The 6,000-nt window shown below is 41.5% G+C and overlaps 1 protein-coding gene across 2 annotated transcripts in view; it reads right to left on the reverse strand.

The window, feature by feature from the left end:
* Window positions 1-5,322, reverse strand: part of ETS1 (ETS proto-oncogene 1, transcription factor) — a 131,031-nt gene extending 125,709 nt beyond the window's left edge. The window contains exon 1 of one of the 2 annotated variants that reach the window (XM_055306516.1): window positions 5,268-5,322. The gene's annotated coding sequence lies outside the window, so the exon portion shown is untranslated. Of the gene's footprint in view, window positions 1-5,256 lie in introns of both variants that reach the window. The other variant, XM_055306517.1, reaches the window with a different exon arrangement.
* Window positions 5,323-6,000: the final 678 nt, after the last annotated feature.

Consider the following 6,000-nt stretch of genomic DNA (forward strand, 5'->3'; position numbering starts at 1 on the left):
AAGTCTTAGTTTCCTCAACTCTAAATTGGAGATAATAATCCTCATCCTTTCAAGATCATTGTAGAGGGTTGGATAAAATAAACATAGTAGCGTGCTTTACACATAAAATGTCAACAAATAGTGGTGGTGGTTTTTTATTGCTATTTTGTCACAGCAACTGACATTAATGAGCATTCATTCATTCATAGTCATAGTGGTTTTTATTAATTATTATTTTTAGTGCCCAAAGCAGCAAAGGCTATTCATTCAGGTATTAGATAGAACCCAGATGGCCTAAATCCCTTGCCTCTTTTTCTAAAAGACTCGTATTTAAATAATCAGAAAAGGATTCCCTTCCATAAGCAGAGGTTGAGTAGGCATTAGTTAAGAATGCCACAATTTCTGTTGAATGGTAATCTCTTTGTACCATTGTTATGCATAAAACCAAGAAGTAAGCATTTTTCTTACAGTGAGGAGCAAACTCACTGAAAGATTACATGGCACAAAGTGGGAAATATTGTAGCTTCTCGAATTAAACCAATATCTTTTTAATATAAATGTCCAAGGGATGCCTCGGTGGCTCAGTGCTTGAGCATCTGCCTTCGGCTCAGGGCCTGATTCTGGAGACCCGGGATCGAGTCCCACGTCGGGCTTCCTGCATGGAACCTGCTTCTCCCTCTGCCTGTGTCTCTCTCTTGTGTGTCTTTCATGAATAAATAAATAAAATATTTAAAAATAAAAATTTAAAAAATAAAAAATAAAATATATGTCCATCTTTTGTGGAGTAACACCTGAGCAACTAGATATAAACCTCACGAAGCTATGGAAATACTGCAAGTTTTTGTTTGTGTTTTTAATTTTTTGTGTGTTTTGGCTTTTTTCTTTAGAGCCACACTTCCCCAGCTGATTTGCATAGGAATCACCTGGGAATTGTGTTACAATGCAAACCCTGAGTCAGCAGCTCTGAAGTACAGCCGGACAATCTGCATTTCCAACAGGATCCCATGTGACGCTGACGCTGCAGCTCAGCGGACCACACTTTGAGTAGCAAGGAAGCCTCTGGGTAAATTTGGTTAAATTCATGAGTGATTATAACAAGGCAGGTGTTCAGGAGGCAGAGCCCACTGAGAAACAGGCAAGAAGACATCTGTGCAACAGGCTGAGCAGAAGTTTGATTTTTATCTGAGCTACAATACAAACCTGGCCAGGGAAATGTACAGCTTGGGACCTGTCCCTGTCTCTCAAGCCACATGCCAGACGCGATGGCCACATCTGACAAGGCTTCTTGCCTTTCCTAAGAACCTGTGGTTTTAGTTACTTAGCCTCTAATGTCAAGAAACTAGTGTCGCTGTTCTCTCCCCATTGACAGGAATCCTTTTGGATTAAAGATCACTGGGGGCACCAAAAGATGATGAAGCAAACTAATTTGCAGTATATTTTTTTCACAATTTTAAAGGACCTAAGTCTTTTGTAAACGCTCTGGTTTGTGTTTTGCAACTTCTGATGCACCTGAGATGATCTCAAAATGAAGAGTAAAAAGGATCTAAATGCAAAAAAAGACTTAAATTCTGGGGGCTTCTATTTTCCCACATCGTTGAAAATTTATAGATTTTATTTCCCCCACAGAGAATGTTTTCTTGACATCTCACTAAGAGGTTGCTTCTTGACTTTCCTTCTAGTAAGTATTATCCAAACATTCTCCTCTAAGTTCTTGGATAGAAGCAGCCCTTGGTCAACTGGAATATCAAATCTATCTTCTTCTATGAGAAGCGAAATTGGTGAGAAATGTATTTCACTCCCTGCTCTAGACACCATTTCTGGCCATCTAAAGTCCCAATACTCATAGACTGTGTCACATAGCTTAACGCTGACATGTCTATTATTTTCTTTTTTTTTTTTAAACTCTTTTTTATTTATGATAGTCACACACAGAGAGAGAAAGAGAGGCAGAGACATAGGCAGAGGGAGAAGCAGGCTCCATGCACCGGGAGCCCGACGTGGGATTTGATCTCGGGTCTCCAGGATCACGCCCTGGGCCAAAGGCAGGCGCTAAACCGCTGCGCCACCCAGGGATCCCTGTCTATTATTTTCAACCTCTTTCTAGGCAAGATCTTGCCCCCTAAAATAAAATTATGTTGATTTTAGAAATGGAACTTCCATAATTATTCCTTCTGTATCTGTCACTTTACCCAACACAAGACTGGTCACAGCACAGAAATTCAATTGATACTTGTCACAAGAGAGACTCAAGGAGACATCTGCTATCTGGTCAACCAGATAGCTTTTTTACATAGTCAGTATCTCTGACAATGAATAGTTGATCCACGGATCTCCCTTTGGAAAAGAGGCCTGATCCACAGTATTCTCCCAGATAAGAGCCAATTGTGAGTCCACGCAGAAAAATCCAACCTAAACTCGTGTAAGTATCTCAAAGCTACTAAAGTTCCTATGAGATCTGGTGCCACCCCCAAGGTCTGGACTCACATTCCCGTGGTTCTATTCAGGTCCCACCTCTAAACTGGTCATGTCACCAAGCCTCGATGTCTTCATCTGTTAAACAGGAATAACAAGAGTTATTCCTTAAATATTTCAATATAGATTGAATGAAGTAGTCTGTGCAAAGCACTCAGCAAGGGCCCGAGATATAGATTGAATGAAGTAGTCTGTGCAAAGCACTCAGCAAGGGCCCCAGAGCATACCAAGTGCTTGATAAATATTAGGAATTATCATCCTTTCCCAGGTAGAGTGGAGGAAACCAGGTATGATACCCAGAGTCCCCAAGATTAAAAGGTGGAGTTCCCTAAAGCTGAATTTCCAGTAGAGCAGGGACAAACAAGATGAAGAGGCATAAAATGACTTGTTTTCATACCAGCATTTCCCCAGACTGAAAACTCACAAAATTTGCTTCCAATGCCACTAAATTGCTGCATACCACATTAAGTTTGCTCAAATACCAAATATTTTAAATTTCCATATAGAAAGAAAGAAAACCAAGGGTGGGGGATGGTCTCAGCTTCTGAGATGTAACCCTTCCTTCAGCTGCTTGATGAAGACATGGGAATTTTCGATGGGTAATTAGAAAAGGAGAGTTGCTGTGGAAAACAGATCTGTTCATCAATAAATAAAAACAGGAGGAGTGGCGGAATTATTAGTGAGAAATTCGGTTGTACACTGAGGCTCTGGGTGTAATCAGAGAGAGGAATATCAATGCAATTATTTGTTTCCCTCCCATTTGGTTGTCTTCTGCCTCACTCTCCCCTAGGGACCTGCACCCATACACCCAATTTGTTACAATATTATTTCAGACTGTTCCTCAACCAGATTGGCACTTTTACTCTTTATCCTGTTTACTCCTATTCTCTCATCCTTGTGGAATAGGTGGGGCACAAATCATCATTCGCTTTTTAGGGATGACGAAAAGAAGGCACAGTCAGGTTCAATACCTCTTCTCAGTTACCAAGCCAATCCTTAATAGAACCCAAATGCATATCCACTGTCTTGACTCCAAATCCAGCGCTGATTCCAGTTCTGACCCTACTCGTCTTTGAACCGCATTATAATCCAAGGCAGGCAATTGGCCCAGGTCCATGCTCTCAACCAGTTCTCCATGGTCACAGATGACCAGGTGTGGAAGGAGGACACCTTTTACCCACCTTCTTCCGGGCTCTACTCTTGGACCTCATGGCGCCTCTACCCCCTAGCACGTCACTGCAAGGAGCCTGTAAGGCAAAGATGCCCTCTCTGCAATCAGACTCTCTGCCTCCCTCGTCCTCAGCAGCGGAACCAGGACGGAAGAGGCTGTGTGGCTGCTTTGACTGTTTGTTTTTTCACAACTGAGTTGGCAAGGATGGAAGTTGTTGATTTACAATTAGAAGCAGCATGCTTCTTCAAATATTAATATTAATAACTACAACACTGAACACATGAAAAGGGCTTTTCATCTTCAAAGCACTTTGCAGACATTAACTCATTAGCTGTCCGTTCCCTCCATTCAGGAACAGGTAAGTAAGAATCTCAATAGCAACAGTGGGCACCCAGCAACCCTCCACGCATACCCCATGCCCGCAGTAGAAAAAGGTTTTCTTTTTAGTAATAAGGAGGCAACGCAACCCAGAGCAACCCAGAGCCACAACCGATGAAGAGTCAAATTGTCAGTCATTTTACAAGTCAAATGGAACTGCCAGAATTATGATTTTCGAGTCTGTTTTTACTGTTGTTTAGCCAATATCTCTCTTTTCAGTTGCCCAGTAATGGTTAAGAAGTAAGGGGGGAAATGGTTTTAAAAAAACGTATCTTACCCAAAAGGCAGTAAGGAAAAGCTACAAGTGAATGCCTTGATCTCAGTCACCCAGAATCTTTTGGAACACTTTGTTCACGTAAAATGCTACTTTAAGGGGTGGGGGTAACAGGGACTTTTTAACAGCAGAGAAGCCACAAAGTGGCATCGCAGGATAAAAATCAGCAGGATAAAAATCAGCGAATGCAGGGAAATAGCCATTCACACCCCCTACCGTTCCATGGCAGTGCCCCTGAAGTCTAGCTCTGCGGTGGAGGGAAGAGATGCCTCCCAGACTTCAAGATTCCCCTTTTCTCAACTACAGCCCCCCAAACAGGAGAATATTGGAGAAGGAGGAGTCACAAAACAGGGGAAAGCACCAACCCCCCAAAAACAAACAAACAAACAAACACAGAAAAACCTGGCTGGTCTGGCTTACAAGATCCAAACCTGTAGCAATTTCCTCTCTATAATAATTCATTAAGCTGCTAGGCAAAAAAAAAAAAAAAAAAAAAAAGGAAAGAAAGAAAGAAAGAAAGAAAGAAAGAAAGCAAGCAAGCAATAGGCTTGCTAGGAGTGAAAGCGGAAAAAAAAGAGGAATTCTATGTTTAACTACAGCTTTATTTCTTTGGAACTGCTCCAATATGCGAAGAAAATTCAGAGTTTCTGACAAGTAAGCTGTGAGTATCTAAAACGTGTGTGATTTTTGCTTCTATAAAGCAGGGAAAAGAGTGAAGCACTCTTGATTTCAGACTATTTTAAGAATGTGAAAGAAATATTTTTGAAAATTGTTATTAAGTAATTGAATGGAAAATCTAGAAAAATGTGAAAAGAGGAAGAGAAAACCCGCTGGTATCCTGAAAGTCCCCATCAATTTGCTGTTTAATTCCCCGGAATGAAACCAAAAAAAAAAAAAAAAAAAGAAGAAGAAGAAGAAGAAGAAAATAAAAGGGAAAAGGGAAAGGAGAAGGAAAATAGCAAAGTTTTAGGCAGAAACTCACACTTCACTTACTACTTTGCCGGAGAGACTGGGTGAAGGAAAGGTCCTGAGTGAGGTTCCCTCAATGTCTGTGGTCTCTTTCCAACTACCTGCGGGAATCCTCCGCTCGATGGCTATAGAGGATGCAAAGACCATAATGTTCCTAATAGAGCTGCCTCCTTAAATTGGGGGGTGTGGTCAAGGCCGGGAAAGCTGGAAAAAAAAGGCAGTATGCCACTAGCCCCTGACACCGCGGAGGCAGCCTCTAGGACAGGCTCTTGTGTCTAGGTGGAAAAGCAAATATTGCTACTGGCTGCGGTAACACCAAATCACGCTTTATTTTCTATCCTTCAAATTATCCTTCAATTAAATTTAACTCAGCCACGGAGAGTTAAGTAATGGGGTGGTAGCTGAGACTTAGCTCAGTGGGATAAGGTGTCTCAGCCTCCGCTGATGCATTAGATTTACTTTCTACTGAATAAGTGAATATTCATGAATTTACATTTCTTGACTTTCTCAATGGAGCCCCATTTAACCCAGGCAAGGGGTCTGGAGAGGCAAAGCTCGCTGTAGAATCAGGTCCCCGAAAGGCAGTCAGAAAGCAGGATATCTACCAACCAGTCACCTGCTCAGGCTTTTGATTTATCTCTGTAAACCTGAGGTGAAATGTGGTATTTTCTAAGGAGAAGGAAATAATTATATGGGACGGAACTGACCAAATAAATAGAGCGTTGGTAATTCTTAAAAATAAAGTTGAAATGCCCTA

The sequence above is a fragment of the Nyctereutes procyonoides genome, unplaced genomic scaffold (assembly GCF_905146905.1).
Source record: "Nyctereutes procyonoides isolate TBG_1078 unplaced genomic scaffold, NYPRO_anot_genome, whole genome shotgun sequence".
In the NCBI taxonomy this organism is placed as follows: Eukaryota; Metazoa; Chordata; class Mammalia; order Carnivora; family Canidae; genus Nyctereutes; species Nyctereutes procyonoides.